The sequence below is a fragment of the Bubalus kerabau genome, chromosome 8 (genome assembly GCF_029407905.1).
Source record: "Bubalus kerabau isolate K-KA32 ecotype Philippines breed swamp buffalo chromosome 8, PCC_UOA_SB_1v2, whole genome shotgun sequence".
In the NCBI taxonomy this organism is placed as follows: Eukaryota; Metazoa; Chordata; class Mammalia; order Artiodactyla; family Bovidae; genus Bubalus; species Bubalus kerabau.
Window position 1 is genome coordinate 34,239,443 of NC_073631.1, and position 20,775 is coordinate 34,260,217.

The 20,775-nt window shown below is 41.6% G+C and overlaps 1 long non-coding RNA gene across 1 annotated transcript in view; it reads right to left on the bottom strand.

Annotated features, from left to right (window-relative positions):
• LOC129659012 (uncharacterized) overlaps window positions 1–13,971 on the bottom strand; it is an 86,353-nt gene extending 72,382 nt beyond the window's left edge. Inside the window, exon 1 of the long non-coding RNA XR_008717734.1 lies at window positions 12,131–13,971. This is a non-coding gene — a long non-coding RNA (uncharacterized LOC129659012). The remainder of the gene's footprint in view (window positions 1–12,130) is intronic.
• Window positions 13,972–20,775: the final 6,804 nt, after the last annotated feature.

Sequence of the window (20,775 nt, forward strand, 5' to 3'; positions counted from 1 at the left end):
ACCCTCAGCAACCCCGTGGACTGAAGCCTCCCAGGCTCCTCCATCCATAGGATTTTCCAGGCAAGAGTACTGGAGTGGGGTGCCATTGCCTTCTCTGAATAATGGTATACTACTCTGGTTATATTTTCTAAGTGTGCCTGGATTGGTGAGAGAGAGAGGAAAAAATGGGGTGAGAGGGGTTGTAAGGAGGTAGGGAAAAAGAGAGGGAGGTGGGGAGAGAAAGAAAGGAGAGGAGAGGAAAGGAGAGGAAGTGAGGGAATGGGAAGGGAGGGAAGGGGAGGGGAGGAGAGGGAAGCTATTGTGTGGCATTTAGTCACCTGAAAATTCTTAGCCATAGTGTTGTCTTTTCCTGAATATAACACAAAACAAGTGTTATCCAAGTAAACACAGATTTTTAAAAAATTCTCACTTTACTTTTTTAAAATTGAGATATAACATGTAACACTGGGTATGTAAATGTATACAATATATAGATGTGATACATTTTGATATTGCAATATGATTACCACTGCAGTGTTAGCAAACACCTCTGTCATAAACACAGAATTTAAAAATTCTACGAGCAAAATAAAACAAACATAAAAGTGCAAAATGAAACACTAAGGTTCAGTTCAGTTCAGTCGCTCAGTCGTGTCTGACTCTTTGCGACCCCATGAATTGCAGCACACCAGGCCTCCCTGTCCATCACCAACTCCCAGAGTTCACTCAGACTCACGTCCATCGAGTCAGTGATGCCATCCAGCCATCTCATCCTCATCATCCAGCCTCGATCCCCTTCTCCTCCTGCCCCCAATCCCTCCCAGCATCAGAGTCTTTTCCAATGAGTCAACTCTTCGCATGAGGTGGCCAAAGTACTGGAGTTTCAGCTTTAGCATCATTCCTTCCAAAGAAATCCCAGGGCTGATCTCCTTTAGGATGGACTGGTTGGACCTCCTTGCAGTCCAAGGGACTCTCAAGAGTCTTCTCCAATACCACAGTTCAAAAACATCAATTCTTCAACGCTCAGCTTTCTTCACAGTCCAACTCTCACATCCATACATGACAACTGGAAAAACCATAGCCTTGACTAGATGGACCTTTGTTGGCAAAGTAATGTCCCTGCTTTTGAATATGCTGTCTAGGTTAGTCATAACTTTCCTTCCAAGGAGCAGCGTCTTTTAATTTCATGGCTGCAATCACCATCTGCAGTGATTTTGGAGCCCCAAAAAATAAAGTCTGACACTGTTTCCCCATCTATTTCCCATGAAGTGATTTGACCAGATGCCATGATCTTCATTTTCTGAATGCTGAGCTTGAAGCCAACTTTTTCACTCTCCTCTTTCACTTTCATCAAGAGGCTTTTTAGTTCCTCTTCACTTTCTGCCATAAGGGTGGTGTCATCTGCATATCTGAGGTTCTTGATATTTCTCCTGGCAATCTTGATTCCAGCTTGTGCTTCTTCCAGCCCAGCGTTTCTCATGATGTACTCTGCATAGAAGTTAAAGAAGCAGGGCGACAATATACAGCCTTGACGGACTCCTTTTCCTATTTGGAACCAGTCTGTTGTTCCATATCCAGTTCTAACTGTTGCTTCCTGACCTGCATACAGGTTTCTCACGAGGCAGGTCAGATGGTCTGGTATTCCCACCTCTTTCAGAATTTTCCGCACGTTAAGTACCTTCTTTATTAGCAAGTAAAAGTAGCCACAAGATAGATACATTCTCCCCAGAGCTCACAGGCATTTAGTGTTTCATATGGCCCACTATTTATAAAGCTACCCAGTGGCATCTGGGCCTTAATCACTGCCCGAAACTGCTCAGCTTCCTCAGAGCCCCTCCCCTGGTAGCAGAGGCAGCGAGGTGCTTCCTCAATTTAGGAACAGGTTTTCTTCCCGTTTCCTCCTTTTCCATATCCACACTGGATCCTGACAACTGAGGACAAAACCAGACCATGAGCCTCTGAGCAGATTTACGCTTGACAGGCTTGTTCCTAAACATTCATTCAGGGCAGCAGAGCCCTAAACCAGCTATGCCAGGGGGAGGGATGGGCCTTGCAACCAGAAAGGAGCCATGACTCTGCACCTGACACATGGATTCTTGGCACTGCAGGGACGATACACGTGAAGGGGCTGAGCTCCTTGCCTGGTATGAGAGTTCCCCCTGACGGGTTCTGCCTAGTGGGAGAACTGCTGGGTAGAAAAGAAACTCAGTTATTATTTTTGAGCAATATTGTGTATCTATATCCAGGTAGATAAAATTGGTGTTGTAATTTATATTTTTATATTAGCACATTTATTATTGCTTATTTAGTGTTTTTCCTCTATTTGAGTTTTTCTTATTACTTTTTTGTATATTAGAAATATCAACCCTTTGATCTGCCATATAGGCTGCACAATCTCTCTCCACTTTTCATTTGTCCTTAAACTTTGTTCAGGGCAAATAATTTGCCATGCAGACATTTTAAATTTTCATGTGGTCAGATCTGTTGTTCTTTTAGAACTTCTTGGTGTTATACTGTGCTTAGAAAGGCCTTTTCTATCTCAACATGATAAAAATGTTCATCCTTCCAGGGTCTTCGTTGTTGATTTTGTGTGAATCTTTCACTCATCTAGAATCTGTTTACCACAGGGAAGAGTGAGTTTAGGGATCTAACTTTTTTTTCTTTTCAAATGTTTGAAAAGAGATCTTGCATATCCCTTCTCCAATCTAAATGACTGAACAAGTGAATGAAAATAAGGTTTGGAGTTTGTCAAATATTCTCTCACTTTTTGCCTTTGCTCTGGATACAGAGCAAAGAAGGGATTGAGAAGGGACCGCAGAGATTACACATCCCTATTTTTGTCACTTCCTCTAAATAATAATTTAGAGGAGCTTCCTTTATAGCTCAGTCAGTAAAGAATCTGCCTGCAATGCAGGAGACCTGGGTTCAATTCCTGGGTCAGGAAGATCCCCCAAAGAAGGAAATGGCAACCCACTTCAGTATTCTAGCCTGGAGAATCCCATGAACAGAGGAGCCTGGCAGGCTACAGTCCACGGGGTCTCAAGAGTCGAATACGACTTAATGACTAAACCACCACAACTACCTAAATAATAATTAGTTAACAAAACAGCCATACTGGAAACACAATGTCTCTCAGAGACTTGCAATACTTTCACAAGTTTTTAGTGGTTAAAGTCTTATCACAATTTTCTTAAGGAGCAACTTTCTTCCCATTCTAGATTCCAGACAGATGATTTGGACTTTGGCAATCTGCTCTGGAAGAAATAAACTAACATTCCACTCCTGGCTGCATTTGGTTGAGGCTCTATTGAGCCTGGGTGTATTTGGGGCAATAAAAAGAAGGCCAACCATAATAAGAATTGTATCTGTTTAAAAAAATGGACACATTTCAATTGCTGCAGATTCCTGGTACTGTTTTAAGATACATGAAAAACCACAGAAATATTTTGCCCACGTGCCCCCAAACTCTCTATCTGACTATAGCTCTCTTGGATTTAAACATACCAAAGTGATCAAAGGTCATTTCCTGAATTTCTGCCAAATGTTCCGATAAACTTAAATTGGATTAATTCAAATTCCAAGGAAAACACTGAAGTGATTTGTGAAAAGGAAAAGAGATGTTTGAACTAAAAACATAGTCAATAGTAATTTACAAACTGAAGATGATTTTATGTCAATACTCAATTTGGGAAAAGCAACTCTCGTAGGAATTTCCCTTCTTTCCCCCAAGATACAAATAGAGAGCATGTTCATATGGACTCCACAGATTACTGTAAATGGAAGAACTTGCATTTCACTTCTGAATAGAGATAAAATATTCCGTAAAAAGAAATAAATCTCATACCAAAGAGTCCCTTATTAAAACTAGTATTTTTACATTTTACCGTATAGATATTATTTATGAGGTTAAAAAAAGATGCATGTGTCACTAAACTCTTGGTCCTGATCTGGAGTAAGGCCTTAGACTGAAAATTCCAAAAGTCTAATTTATTTGGAAAATGCTAGAACATCAGCTTTTACCTTTGTAAGGATATTATTTTGTTGTTCACTGTGGTGAAAAATTAAAGCTTCTTTGTTCATTTACTCACAGGAAAAGAAAAAGACTACTTTAATACATAATGGCAAACATTCGGGCCTTGACAGATTTTATCAGGCATATGTCTTTCACCCAAGATTCCATATGGTTTTAAATTTTTCACTCTTATTTCATTCAAGCAGTTAAATTTGTAATGAATTTTATGCCCCAAATTTGCAAAAAGGATAAAAATGCAAAGATAGCTTTTAATAAGGGTAAGGGACTGCTACTGCTACTGCTAAGTCACTTCAGTCGTGTCCCACTCTGTGTGAACCCATAGACGGCAGCCCACCAGGCTCCCCTATCCCTGGGATTCTCCAGGCAAGAACGCTGGAGTGGGTTGCCATTTCCTTCTCCAATGCATGAAAGTGAGAAGTGAAAGTGAAGTCACTCAGTCGTGTCTGACTCTGAGGGTAAGGGAGGAGCAGGCTAAAGCTTAGAAATTGGAAAGAACAGTTCTGGTAAGACAAGCAAAAGCACGTGAAAAGATGCTCAACATCACTAATTATCAGAGAAATGCAAATCAAAACCACAACGAGGTATCAGCTCACAAGGTCAAAACGGCTATCATCAAAAAATTACAAACTATAAATACTGGACAGGGTGTGGAGAAAAGGGAACCTTCCTACACCTGTTGGTGGGAATGAAAATTGGTACAGCCACAATGGAGAACAGAATGGAGGTTCCTTAAAAAACTAAAAAAAATCGTTGCCATGTGATCCAGCAATCCCACTCCTGAACATATATCCAATTTGAAAAGCCAATTTGAAAAGATACATGGGACTTCCCTGGTGGCCCAGTGTCTGAGACCCTGTGTTCCCAATACAGGGGGCCTGGATTTGATTCCTGGTTAGGCAACTAGTTCCCACATGCTGCAACTACGACTGCATGCCACAACTAAAGATGCCGTGTGCTACAACTAATACCAGGCATGCGTGTGTGATAAATGCGAAAGTCAAGCAGTCGTGTCGGACTCTTTTTTTTTTTTTTTTTTTGCTAAACACATCTTATATGTTTTGTTTTTTTTTTTTATTAATTTGAGGATAATTACTTTACAATATTGTGATGGTTTTTGCCATACATTAACATGAATTGGCCACAGGTATACATGTGTCCCCCTGGAGAAGGCAATGGCACCCCACTCCAGTACTCTTGCCTGGAAAATCCCATGGATGGAGGAGCCTGGTGGGCTGCAGTCCATGGGGTCGCTAAGAGTCGGACACGACTGAGCAACTTCACTTTCACTCATTGGAGAAGGAAATGGCAACCCACTCCAGTGTTCTTGCCTGGAGAATCCCAGGGACGGAGGAGCCTGGTGGGCTGCCGTCTATGGGGTCACACAGAGTTGGAAATGACTGAAGTGACTTAGCAGCAGCAGCATACATGTGTCCCCCAGATCCTGAACACCCCTCCCACCTCCCTCCCCACCTTAACCGTCTAGGGTGTCCCAGAGCATTGGCTTTGGGTGCCCTGCTTCATCCATCAAACTTGCACTGGTCAGTTATTTTACATATGGTAATGTACATGTTTCAATGCTATGCTCTCAAATCATCCTACTCTCGTCTTCTCCCACTAAATCCAAAAGTCTGTTCTTTATATATGTGTCTCCTTTGCTGCCCTGCATGTAGGATCATTGGTACTGTCTTTCTAAATTCTCTCTATATATTTAATATATAGTATTTGTCTTTCTCTTTCTGACTTACTTCACTCTGTGTAATAGGCTCCAGGTTCATCCACCTCATTAGAACTGACTCAAATGCATTCCTTTTTATAGCTGAGTAATATTCCATTTGGAGAAGGCAATGGCACCCGACTCCAGTACTCTTGCCTGGAAAATCCCATGGATGGAGGAGCCTGGTGGGCTGCAGTCCATGGGGTCGCGAAGAGTCGGACACGACTGAGCGACTTCACTTTCACTTCTCACTTTCATGCATTGGAGAAGGAAATGGCAACCCACTCCAGTGTTCTTGCCTGGAGAATCCCAGGGACAGGGGAGCCTAGTGGGCTGCCGTCTATGGGGTCACACAGAGTTGGACACGACTGAAGTAACTTAGCAGCAGTAATATTCCATTGTGTCCAACTCTTTGCAATCCCATGGACTATAGCCCACCAGGTTCCTCTGTCCATGGAATTCTCCAGGCAAGAATACTGGAGTGGGTTGCCATCTCTTTCCCCAGGGGAACTTCCCAACCCATGGATCAAACCTAGGTCTCCTGCATTACAGCCGGATTCTTTACCATCTGAGCCACTAGGGAAGCCCCAAGACCCAGCATAGTCAAATAAATAAAAAAATAAAAATATTTGTTTTAAAAGAACAAAAGAAAAGATACATGTACCACAATGTTCATTGCAGCACCACTTACAATAGCCAGGACATGGAAGCAACCTAGATGTCCATTGACAGAGGAGTGGATAAAGAAGACGTGGTATATATGTATGCATATATATATATATATATATATACACACATGAATATTACTCAGCCATGAAAAAGAATGAAATAATGCCATTTGCTGCAACATGGATGGACCTAGAGATTCTCATATTGAGTAAAGTAAGTCAAACAGAGAAAGACAAATATCATATGATATGGCTTATATGTGGAATCTTAAAAAATGGCACAAGTGAAGTTATTTATAAACAGAAATAGAGTCACAGATGATGTAGAAAAGCAAAAAACTTTAAAATTACCAAGCAACTGCAACAGGGGGATTGTGGTGCTGAATGAAAAGCCCTATTTGGGCTACAACTCTATAAATCAGCTGGACTTGTCACCATCTGAAAATAGATTCCAAGGAAAGAATAAAACCTCTACAATCTGAATAGATGAAAGATTGAAAGACATATACAAAATGTCAATGATTATTATCTCTGGGTTTAGAATTAAAGGAGTTCTGATTTATTTTTAATACTTTTGGGGGACATTTTCCTATAAAACCTGTTACTCACATGATCTAAAAAAATTTTTTTGAAGTGCAAAAAACAAACAAACAAAAACAACAATAGAACAAAACCCCTTAATCTTGAGTTATTATCTATCCCAAATGTTACTAATAGTTGTGTTCGGCAGAGTAAAGGCTCTCCAAAGATGTCCAGGTCGCACTCCCTGGGGCTTGTGCACATGCTACTTTCCATGGCAAAAGGAACTTTGCAGATGTGATTAAGTTGAGGATTTTGAGATGTTCAAGATTATCCTGGATTAACTTGGTGGACCCCCTGTAATCATGAGGGTCCTTTTAAGGAGGAAGGAGGATCCAAGAGAAGACAGGCAGTGATGACGGAGCAGAAAGCTAGAGTCAGAGGAAGTGGGAAGATGTTAAACTTCTGGCTTTGAAGATGGAGGAAGAGCTATGAGCCAAGGAATGCAGGTGGCCTCAGAAGCTGAAAAGGGCAAGGAAATGGATTCTCCTTTATGTCTCCAGAAGAAACATAGTCCTGCCAACACCTTTGATTTTAGCCCAATGAAACTGATTTTGGATTTGTTAAGATATTTGATAAGATAATAAATTTGTTTTTTTGGGTTTTTTTGTGGTTTTGATTTTTGTTTTTCTAATAAAGCACTTCTTTTTTTTTTTTTAAGATTTATTTATTTATGTATTTATTTATTTGGGATCTTTCCAGATCAGGGATCGAACCTGTGTCCCCTTAAATGCAAGGTGGATTCTTTATCACTGGATCACCAGGGAAGCTCAGTTTGAGTTGTTTTAAGCCACTGAATTTGGGAGAATTTTTTTTATAGCAGCAGTAAGAAACTGACACATTAGCCTAGCCCAAATCAAGGGTGAAATGCATAAATTTTCACTCACTGAAAAAAGAGGTCTCACAGAGAAGGGGAAGCCCATATAGAGATCTTCTTTTCAATGAATGAAAATTTATGCATTTCACACTTGATTTCAACTAGACTAATGTGTCAGTTTCCAACTGCTGCCATTAAAAGAAAAAAAATCACACACAAAATTCAGTGGCTTAACACAACCCAAACTGGGCTTTCCTGGTGATTTAGTAGTTCCTTGCAATGCAGAGACACACAGGTTTGATCCTAATCTGGAGAGATCCCACGTGCTGCAAAGCAACTAAGCCTGAGAACCACAACTACTGAGCCGGTGTTCTAGAGCCCATGAGCCTCAACTACTGAGCCCTGAGTGCTTCAACTACTGAAGCCCACGAGCCCAGATCCTGTGCTGTCCAACAAGAGAAGGGCTTTTCAGGGGTGCTAGTGATAAGGAAACTGCCTGCCAATGCAGGAGACGTGGGTTTGATCCCTCAGTGGGGAAGATCCCCTGGAGTAGGAAATGGCACCCTACTCCAGTATTCTTGCCTGGAAAATACCATGGGAGAGGAGCCTGGTGGGCCACAGTCCATGGGGCCGCAAAAGTCAGACATGACTGAGCACATCTCTGTGTGAGAAATTTTGTGTAACAGTATTCTGAACAGATGAATACAAAGGGCTAGCAGCATGGAGTAGGTGTGTAGGGAAAAGAGCTGGAGGAATTGATTGGCATAGGGACCATACTTGCAGTCAAAAAGACCCAAGGTAAGGGAGTGGAGGACATCAGGGCATATCAGCTCCTCCCGAAATGAGAGTTTCAAGGTGCAGAAGACCAATTCCAGAGGACAGCTTGGTGGAGACTCCAATCCTGGAGATTTATTTTTAAATTTTTTCTCTTTCCTGACCAGCCAGGAGCAAGCAAACTAATTTGCCCCACTCAACAAACATCTCTAGAAATATGTACCCCATGGTTAAAAATGTGCCTAGGGGTGGTTTTCTGGGTGATAAGACAAGCATAATTTGTCTTCCTCCCACTTGCCTATGAGATGACCTGCGGTGGGTCCCCAAGGGAGGCCTGGCAGAGAGGAGAGCTGTCGTCCCTGGAAGTTATTAAACACTCAGTGAGGACCAGTGCTGCCCCCAGGCCTAGACAGGGCCAGGGCCATTAACGAACAGCAGGATGACAGCTGCCTGAGGCTTTGAGAAGGGAGGTGCCTCCCCAGTCAAGGGTGCAGGAACCCAGGGCCATCTGTTCTTGGCTGTCCTACCTCCACAGGTCCACTGAAGTCACACAGACCTCTGGGTGGCCAGCTCCCAGCATTCCAAGCTCAGCCACGGAAACAGCACCTTAGCTCAGGGGCACAGGGTAACACAGGCCAGCATTTCCCCCATGGCTGTCTTTCCTGAAATTCCAGTGTTCGCCATATAGATTGTGGGAAAACTTATTTTAGTGAAATTTTGTGTGCTAGACAGCGGAGAAGGCAATGGCACCCCACTCCAGTACTCTTGCCTGGAAAATCCTATGGATGGAGAAGCCTGGTAGGCTGCAGTCCATGGGGTCGCTGAGGGTCGGACACAACTGAGCGACTTCACTTTCACTTTTCACTTTCATGCATTGGAGAAGGAAATGGCAACCCACTCCAGTGTTCTTGCCTGGAGAATCCCAGGGATGGGGGAGCCTGGTGGGCTTCCGTCTATGGGGTCACACAGAGTCGGATACGACTGAAGGGACTTAGCAGCAGCAGCAGACAGCTGAGACTTGCAAGGCATGAATGGGAGTTGTTTTGTAAGGGGACTAGTGGCAGATGGCTTGGCCTCTACTACTTGGAATTCTTGCAAATTTCCAATCATCTGAGGGCCTCACTTTCTTCATTGCAAAAGGGGACCATACTATCAGAATCTAATTAAATCTAATTCATATGACTGTTATGAGGTTCTCAGCCTGCAACTTTTCTAGGGCTCAATGTTAACTGCTATCATTATTCTCATTGTTATTATCGTTGGTACAGCTTTCTCGGGCTTTTCCTTATCCATTCAGCAGAGACATAGTGACTGCTCACTTATGCACAGACACCAGGGACACAGAGGTGAGTAAATTCCCTTAGCAGCCCAAGAAGAACTTGGGTTTAGGACAGATGTATGCAAATCTATAATGATGAAAAGCTGGTCGGTCATACCATCACACAACAGAACAGAAAAGGAAGTCTAACTGCAATTACAGTTCGTTGATCCAACCTTATGGATTACAATTGTAAATTGGCGCTCACTGACATATTATGTTTGGTCTATTCATATTCAGTGGCTTTAAAATTTTTTTACTTTTTATGAAATGTTTTAAACCTACAGAAAACTAAAAGAAATAATACAATAAGCACACATATGCCCAATGTCTAGATTAAATCATTGCTATCCTTTTACTATGCATGTGTGTGTGTATACAGAAAGAAAAAAGAATTTCAAGACATTATTACACTTCATGCCTAAAAATCTCAACATAAAACTCTAAGAAAATTTAAGAACTTCCCTTATATATCATTATATACCACAATACCATTATCACACCCAACTAAGGTACCTAGAGACTCCTAATATCATTTAATACCTTGCTCAAACTCAAATTTTCACAACTGTCCCCAAGATATCTATTATAGGTGATTGTTTTTCCAAACTAGGCTCTGAAGACTCTCACTGCATATGGTTATTATGTCTAGTGTAAACTTTCTCATCTACAACAGTGCTCCAATCCTAATATTTTTCTTTTCTCTCTTATGAATTTCATTTATTGAAGGAACCAAGATGGTATGTCTTATATGACAATCCATATTCTGGATATTTCTGATTGTTTCCTTAAAGTATGCTCAAGATTTTTTAAAAACTATGTTTTTGAATTAGTGTAACCAAATGAATAAGACCATGGGTTCAAGAGGTCATAAAGTTGGATTCAAATCCCAACTTGCTGCTGTTTAGCTAAGTGACTACGACCAATTTGCTTAACCTTGCTGAGTCTCAGTAACCTCATCTTTAAAATGGGATTAGTGATTATCCATGTGATATTTTGGAGAAGGAGATGGCAACCCATTCTAGTATTCTTGCCTGGAGAATTCCATGGACAGAGGAGCCTGGCAGGCTACAGTCCACAGGGTGGCAAAGAGTTGGACATGACTGAGCAACGGCCACTCACACGTGATATTTTAAAAAATTATACAAGGTGATATATTCTAAGTACTTTAAGCTGACACCTCATCAGTGCTTGGTAAATTGGTGCTTCCAATGATGGGTTTCTTCCTTTTGCAATTATACTCAGGACTTTGAGAAGCCAGCAAAGTTCTTTCTTCAATTATTTGCAGCTTGCACCCTCTCTGCTGTGTTTCCTCTGCTTTTTCCACCAGGATATTAAAAAAAAAAATTATGTTGTGTTCTGGCCTTTCTTCAGTGGGGAATAGTCCCTCCCCAGCAGAGTAGATCCTCAGGTTCTTACTGCCCCCTGTTTCATTGTCCCTCTAACCCCAGGATCCAACACAACATATAATGTTTATGTGTTTCAGGAAAAAAAAAGGTTAACTCTGGAATATGCAGGCTTGGTCCACACCTTCACCCCCAAGTTAGAATTAGTGAGGTAAAGAGAATTTTAGAACTTGGGCAATTTTGTACAGAATTCTGGATTTCCTGCTTCTTTTGGGAAACATCAAAAGACCTGTTCAATTGGTGGCACAGTGCATGAGCGGGCCCCCATGCTGTCCTCCAGTCAGCCCCAGTACACCACAGACATCTGAGTGGTCCCTAACACACCTGAGTTTATGACTGCATTAGTTAAGTTTCTCCTGTAGGATACATGTGAAGAAATTTATTTGAAGGAATTGACTCATGGCATTGTGGGATCTGGCAAGGCTGAAATCCATAATTCATGCAGCATTTTGATATGATGGCCCTGCAGGATTCCTTCTTCTTGGGGAAGCCTCAGTTTTTGCCCTTAAGGCCTTCATAATGAGGTCTGTTCACATTATAGACGGTAATCTCTTTTACCTAAAGTCAATTGATTATAAATGTTCATCTCATCTACAACATAACTTCACAGCAACATGCAGAATAGGGTTTGGCCAAACAGATAACTGGGCACCTTCACATAAGGGGAAACCACATTAGCCATTATGACAGCTTTGCTCCAGAACCAAACTTAGGAATGTTGGATTTACTTAGCTTTCTCGTCTCAAAGCCCTTCTCCTCCTTCATATTAGTTTTCCACTGCTGTGTGGAATGGAAAGCTTAAGCCACAAATTTAATGGCTTAAAACAAAACAAATGTATTACCTCACAATTTCTGTAGGTCAGAAGTCTGAATGTGGTGGGCCTGGATTATCTTCTCAGGGTCCCCCCCCTGACTGAGTGTCAAGGTGTCAGGTGGGACTACATCCTCTCCTAGAGCTCTGGATCCCCTTTTCAAGCTCCCTGCTTTTTTGGCAGAATTCATTTCCTCACAGAGGCCTCAGGGCTGAGGTCTCTCAGCTGAAAACCACATGCTTCTGCTTCTTCTGTGACCAGCTGAAGACAACTCTCTGCTTTAAAGGCTCATGTGATTGGGTCAGGCCTACCAGATAATTTCCCGTAAGGCCAACCATGCTTACAACATAACCTAATCACAAGAGTAAAACCTATCACGTTCATAGTCTTGCATATTGATTATACTGACCGCCTACACAGGAGGAAGAGGTACCGAATCTTGGGGCCCACCATAGAATTCTGCTTAATGCAGGCTTATTCAAGTCACTTGCAAAATTATTATCCTCCGTATTCAGAGAAAGAACAGAAATATAGTGAGATGCTAAAAATTCAACCAGTGAGCAGAATTTCCTAATGTGTACAAAGAAGTAGTGGCTCAGCCATTTCTTTCCATGGAGGCTCGGGAGAACCTTTAAATAAAGCCTTGCTAAACTGTGCATTCTCATAAAGTATAAAAGGGATCTCCCTTTCTCCCTTTCCACAAGCTCTGCCTTCATAGTAAGAGTTTACTCATCTTTTCCCAGTCTGAGCTTTATTGTTGGCTTCTTGTAAAACCAGTCTCAGTTGCACCCAGTTAAGCAGGCATAAAAGACTATGAAAGCAAAACCAAAGAGCTACCCAGACTCGTCTGACATAACTTTTTAAAATCATCACAAAAGGGCAAAGAGGAGAAAAATCCCAAACAGGGAAAAAAAATTCCATTCAGACATGTGGTGATCTCAAAGGAGCTTAAGACAGTAAATCAAATTTCATACAAGTTCCTAGTGTACTGCTATTTGGTGTATAGGGGAAGCAAATTGAAAAGTGAAAAAGGCAACCTTAAAGAAAGTCTGCAGAAACAAAATTTCAAACCAACAGAAAGGTTGACTGGGCTACAAAATGTGCTGTCACATTTACAGGTTTTATGTTTTTTATAACGCTCCCCTATGTTTTTTCCAGATTATTCGATAAAAAGAAGTCATGCGTTCATCTACCAAAAATCAGCAGTAGCAATATACATTTTTCAAATTTCTGTTTATTAGGTCGATCTCTGCACTGGTTATGCTGAGAACCCTTGCCCTAGAATATTTTCCCAAAAATCTTTACAGAAAAGTTTGAAAAGACAGAAAGAGGTGCTTCAGTTCACTTATTTGATTTTTCTTTTACTGGAAGACCTGGAAGAAAAACCCATGCATGACTAGGTGAGAAGCACTCATTTTCCTATGGACCCAAAATTTATAAGTTTAGGCAACAGAGAGGAACCTAAACCATAAAAAATTAGTTCATAAATATCAGCATCGTTATGTATTTCAGTATGTTTTACAATGCACTGCATTTGACCATAGCCTTAGTGATCTTCTGAAATGAACTGTTGGAAGTCCCCGTTAAAAGAACTTTTCCTCTACAAGGATCCATAAATGATACCTCACTTGAAGTAACTGTGATTAAGAGTTTACAAGGAACTGAAATATTCTCATGAATTTTAATGTTTAACTTAAGCATTTCTTCTCCAAATGAAGTCTAAACAGAAACTTTGCCAAATACCTCTGGTAGCCAGGAGAACTCACAGTGCAATCTGCCAAGTGCTCAGAAAGGTTAAGAACAATGATGGCCATCTCAAGAGAGCTTTTAGATCATGGATTTTCCCTCTGATCTCAACTTTTTAGGGAGCTATCTATTTTGTATGTCTAGGATATTTCTTATTATATGTATTTCATGATGGAGAAGAGAGGAGAGGGTGACAAAGAAATAACAAGGCTTACTTGCATGTTGTGACCTAAAGAGAAATACAGGCATAACACAGGGAGAGAGAAGATCAGGAACACAGCCCAGGCAGAGGCTAGGAGGAGTCACCAGAAGCATTTAGCTCTCTATCTTCCTTATCCCCAGACAACCCTGAGTAGGGGTCTGGAAAGACAGCCTGTGATTTTTTTGGTTGACAGAGCTCATAGCCCATTGAACCAATTTTCTTGCCTCATATATAAACCAAGGTCACTTTCAGCCCTCAGATTTCATTTCAGGGGAAGGTAAGAAAGAGGATACTGTAAACCCAAGTGTCCTTGACAATATAAATTATAGTTCCCAGAAGTTTCCTTCATATGTTCCAATGTTATCGTTATTATTGTTTACCAAAATCACAAGCTGTTCCCTGGAGATATCTAGAAGACAAACTGCTTAAATCAACACCTCCTACAAAGTAATCAAATTCTCAGTTCTTGGTCTTCATCCATGCAACAGTTCCTTCTTTATGATACTCTCTCCTCCTGCTCCTGACTAAGGAAAATTAGATTCTCTTCTCTGACTTTGCATTAGTTTTGCATGAGTGCTCACTTCCTTTTTTTATTCTCCCATGACAACTCCATATCTGATAGGATCCCTTTTAGAACGGCAATTCTCTTTGACAAAAAAATGAAAATGTTTATTCAGTGTCTACCATGTGTCTATGGTGTTAGGACAAAGGCTAAATTAGGGTATCTCAACCTTGCTTGAAATTTTGAACTGGACAATCTACTGTGTGTGGGGGCGGGGAGGAGTCGGGCGGGAGGTGTTCTGTGTATAGTAGGTTTAGCAGCATCCTGGCCTCTACACACCAGATGCAAGTACCAGCCCCCTCCCTCAGCGTGACAACAAAAAATATCTTCAAATGTTGTTGAATGTCCCCAGGGGAGGAAAATTATCCCTTGCTGAGAAACACTAGACTAAAGGAATTATAAAAGAAATATAAGACAAAGACCCTTTCCTTGAGGAGTTTAAAATCTTATGGAGACAAAAAATGTTAGATACAGAGCATCATTAGAAATGATCTTGATCAAGTCTTTTTTTTTTCTTAGTTAATAAACTAAATGAGACACAGAGACATTAAATGACCTAGTCAGTTGTACAACAGAAACATTTTAGAAAAAAAAAAAGCAGCAAATAATCAAGCATAGATTGTATTTGTATAGGCTGCAGGTGTTATGAGAACCTAAAGAAGGAAGAGAACAATGCTGGTGAGCAGTGGCATGAAGAGAGTAGAACTAAGTCTTAAACGACTTGAAGGATGAGACAGGCAAGAAGAAGAACGGTGATGCTAGGATGACCACAGCATGAGCAGAGGCTTGCAGGAAAGAGCAGAGCATGGAACATTAGAGGAAGGAGGCAGAGACTAAGCCAGACTAGCAGGAGACAAGGATGGACAAGCCAAGTGAGTCTAAATTCTGCAGGCCCTTGATCTCCTACAGGAAGTTCCAGCGTGGACTCAGAGCCCTCCAAAAATATTTCTGATATCCTCTAGGGGAAGGTAGAAAAATGGAAACTCACAAAAGGGGCGTTAAGAGATCTGGGTGCTAGCTGCAGCAGTTCCCTGACAGCTGAACAACCTGCACACGCCCTTCATTTCCCTGGGACGCGGTTCCTGCATCTGTAAAATAAGAGGGTCCAACTGGATGATCCCTGAGGCTCTTTCCAGCTCTCACACTATATGATTCAGTGAACGCACACTCCTAAAAATCCCCCCATGAGAGAAGACAAACCTGATCATTGGGTTTCACAGCCTGAGAATAATCGTCTGTGATTTGATACACCCTCTGGGCCCACAGCACCTCTTCCTTCTGGGCCAAAAGGGCTGTTTGTCACATGTCCTCACATGTCTCAGCAGGTCCCCAGGGGGTCTTGAGGTTTGTGAGGAGGGAGGGGTATAACTACTGGCCTAACCACACAACATCACATCCATATGCAAAAAGCCTGACTACAAGGAAAATATGCTAAAACCCCAAATGTTCCTGATTAGTTGCAATGTTTCAGAATAAGGTCTGCCATTCCCAGCCCTGACTTTTGCAAATGCATGATTGCAAAGTCAATCGGGTTCAGAAAAAAATAATGTACAACAGCTGAAGACAAGTGAATAGAGAACCTGTTGGCAAGAGTACTGGAGTGGGTTGCCATTCTCCAGGGGATCTTCCCGACTCAGGGATCTTCCCGACCCAGGGATCAAACCCGGGTCTCGCGCATTGCAGGCAGACGCTTTACCATCTGAGCCACCAGGGAAGCCCATCTAACATGACACTGACATATTATTTAGTAATAAACTCTGACAAAGCCAGTAAAAGGGGTTAGTGTAGTTTAGAACGGATGAGGGCAAACAAAGAGAAAACGAAACAAATTAAGACTTCTGTTCAATGAAGTTATTATAGAAAAGGTCCAAAGACAGAAGAAAATGGGGAAAGATATTTGCAATGTTCAAAACCAATGAGTCATTAATAAGTAGAATATATATAGAATTCCTAAAGGTTAGCAAGAAAAAGAAAGTAGTCCCAATGGGAAAACCAGCAAAGGTAATTTCCAAAAGAGAAAGTTCAAAAAGCTAAAAGGCATATCATGAGATACTCAAAATAAGAGAAATAGAAAATTAGAGGAAAGATAAGATATTGCTTATACCTATTAGGCTATTTAAAATTAGGCAGTTGGATAATGCCAGATGTTGGCAGAAATGTAGGAACTTTTAAGTACTGTTGGTGGAAGTATAAACACAGAGAGTTCCACATCTCATCACATAAATCATCCAAATCAGGTATGGATGAGACTCGAGCTTTGATCTACCCAGAGACAAAATTTCTCTCCATCTGTGGATCTGTGAAACTACAAAACAGGTTATCTGTTTCCAGAATACAATGGTGGAACAGTTATAAAATAGACATTCACATTCCAAAAGCGGGGCGGCGGGGGGGGTGGGGGGGGAGTCAAAGGAATAAAGGGACCCCTGGTCCCAAGAAAGTCAGAATCTAAATAGGGAAAATTTCATTGAGTTTCAAAGCCTAAGAATAATCCTCTATGACTTGACACACCCTCTGGGCCCACGGAGAAGGCAATGGCACCCCACTCCAGTACTCTTGCCTGGAAAATCCCATGGAGGGAGGGCCTGGTGGGCTGTAGTCCATGGGGTCGCTAAGAGTCAGACACGACTAAGCGACTTCACTTTCACTTTTCACTTTCATGCATTGGAGAAAGAAACGGCAACCCACTCCAGTGTTCTTGCCTGGAGAATCCCAGGGACGGCGTAGCCTCGTAGGCTGCCGTCTATGGGGTCGCACAGAGTCAGACATGACTGAAGCAACTTAGCAGCAGCAGCAGCTGGGCCCACAGCAGCTCTTCCTTTTGAGCTTGCAGTGGGCCCATGGTGACTCTATTCTTTGGGCCTGTAGTTGCACCTCAGAGTCATTCTTCCTTTTTCTCGAATGGCAGCAACTGTCTGCAGTCAAATAGTTCTATCAGCTCACTTCTTGTCTGTAGAATTTTGGAAGTCTGATAGCTTTCTCTCATTTCCTCCTTTCTCTGTCTTTTTCAGCAGAAGCTGGCAGTGTTTCTGCTCATGTAATATTCTCAGAAACTTTGTGGGTCTTCTGTATATGTCACAAGGGCTCATGACATTAGAGAAGAAGGTCCTCCATAGATATGTTCTGTAAACTCTATCTATATTCCTAGCTTCTGCTGAGACAATTGAGTGGATCCATGAGTCACATGCCTAATTTCTTCAGCAAAAGGCTGTCCAGTCACAACCTCAGGTTTCTCTCTAGAGGATACTTCCCAACAGTAGATTTTCTGATGACAGTATCCTTTGTAGATTGGGTAAACTGAGACGCTCCCCAATTAAAGTGCTGATCCCTTTTCATTTAATACTTCTTTCTTCCACTTATCATTCCTCTTTTACTGCTGTAAGCAAAGAGAAAACAGGCTGTCTCTTCAACATTTTGCTTAGAAGTCTCCCCAATTGAACATCCAATCTTGTATCTTATAAATTCTGCTCTTCACAAATCAAAGGAAACACAATTCAGCCAGGTTTTCTACCACTATATAACAAGGATAACCTTTCCTCCAATTTCTAGTAATATGTTTCTCATTTCCTTCTGAGTTCTTGCCTTTAATGTTCATTTTTCTATGATATTCTATACATATGTGGTCTCTAAGACCGCAAAACTTTCTCCCCTGTGCTCCTCACTTCCTCGTGAATTCTCACCAGAATCTACTTTTTCTATATAATGAGCTTCAAAAGTTTTCTGCCTCTGCCCACTACCCAATTTCACAGCCTTTCCCACGGTTTTTAGCAGTTTACAGCAGCACCATACTTCCAGGTAGCAAAATCTGTGTTTGTTTCCAAGGGCCACCTTAACAAAATAACACAAAATTGGTGACTTAAAACAATGACATTTCTTCTTTCACAATTCTAGAGGCTGCTGAAATCATGGTGGTGTTCCTCTGAAGGCTCTGGGAGAGACTCCTTCCTGTCTTTTCCAGCTTCTGGTGGCTCCAGATATTCCTTGACTGTGGCTGAACAACTTCAACATCTGCCTTCATTTTCACATGGTCTTTTCCTCTTCCTCTTCTCTCTAAGGACACTTGTCATTGGATTTAGAACTCACCGATATAATCTAGGATGATGTTGTCACTTTGAGATTTTTAATAATTACATTTGCAAAGATCTCTTTTCCAAATAAACTCACATTCACAGGTTCTGGGGCTCAGGATGTGGGCTTACCTTTTATGGAGCCACCATTAGAACTACAACCACATCCCAGAGAAATCCTCAGCTCGGTTCACAGGAGTATAAGCCAAAAATATTCACTGCAGCACTGCATGTGGTAGTTGGAAGTCGGATGCCCACCACTTGGACAGTACATAGATAAAATATGGTGGATGATCACTGTATCGGAGATATTTACATTTCACAGTCTACCCTTGTTCTCCCTACATTTCCTGGCCACCACACAGCTGATTAGGGAATGTGCTGTGAGTAGCAGTGACCTTTGTTACTTCAGGTGTGAAGAATGCAGGAGCAGATATAAATTCTCCATGCTTTCTCCTTCTCTGTCTCAGCAATTCTGCGAGTCATGTGTCCCCAGTAGCACAGCTGTGAAATCCAAGTGTGAAGGTCTCTGAAGGTCTCTGTGGGTCAAGCCCTGAAGACCTGCTTGACCCACAGAGGACTCTGCATGAATGAGAAGTAGATTTCTATGTGTTAAGCCACTGCAAATTGGAGGTTGTTTATTATTTCAGCATATGTAGTCCTGCCTATTGGAGAAGGAAATGGCAACCCACTCCAGTGTTCTTGCCTGGAGAATCCCAGGGATGGGGTATCCTGGTGGGCTGCTGTCTATGGGGTCACACAGAGTCGGACATGACTGAAGCAACTTAGCGGCGGCAGCAGCAGCAGCCCTGCCTACCTTGAAGTAGGGGGAGGGGGGCAGAGGTGAAATAGGCAAAGGAGATGAACAGGTACAAACCTCCAGTTATATAACAAAAAAGTCACAGAGATGTCATACATAGCGTAAGGAATACGGTCAATAATACTGTAACAACTTTATGTGGAGACAGACAGTTACTAGACTTATCATGGTGCTCATTTCATAATGTAAGCAACTGTCAAATCACTATGTAGTACATCTGAAGCTAACATAATATGGTATGGCGAGTATACTTCAATAAAAATCAATTAATTAATTGACAGAATAAAAGGAGGGAAGGTAAGGAGGAAAAAGAAAAACCAGTTAAGGAGCCTGGACAGCAGGAAGTTAGGAAACGTGAGAAGGTAAACAGATCTGATGAACTGTAACAGGATCTTGACGAAGAACGTGGCAGGCGAGTGGAAAGGAAGGTGTGGATACAAAAGGTGGACTAAATGAAATACAATTAAATCCAACACTTTTACCATGTCTTCCAAGTCCAACACGAGATGGTTCCCTTCATCCCCTCCTTGACCCATCACCCTTCAAACAGTGGTCTCTCAGGTTTATTCAGCCTCAGGGTCCAAACTCTTGCAGTTCTCTTTATTTTAAACAGTTATCCCCCATCTTTCCATGTCCTTTCTCATCATCCAGGTAGCCCCTTGAAAGGTTCTCTCAGACCATACTTCCTCAAGTAGCTTCCCCCGTTACTCTCTCTCCCCTTCCTTTTCTTTCTTCCGAGCACTTCCCACTAGCTGAAAGTAAGGTCTTTATTGTCTATTATCTCTCACCCTGTGAGACTGCAAGCTCCAAGACAGCAGGCACTTGTTTGGCTTATCCATCACTGTATATACAGTGGCTGGAACAATGGGTGACGCATAGTAAGAGTTCAGTAAATATTTACTCCATGAATGGCTTCTGAAGAAAGCTAAGTAGACTCTGATATGTTCAGCCCAAGGAATATGAAATACAGAACTACTGCCGTTAAACCAAGAAAAGGAAAATGTTTTGAGAATCTGATAATGAATTCAGTTTTGTAAATGTTGATTTTTGAGGGAGCCCATGAGGTATCCAAGTGGAGGCTTCCAACAGGTTATGAGTCAAATATTGGGAGAGACCTATAGACTTGAGAGCTGTTTTAAATCTGCTCAAGAGGAAAAACTTTTCCCTTTTATTCTCTTAGATTCATTGACTGGGGCCCTACAAATTAGACTGATAAAGACTAAGATTTACAAGAGAAAAGGCAAACAAATTTTATTTGATGTTAATTTTTAAGTGACA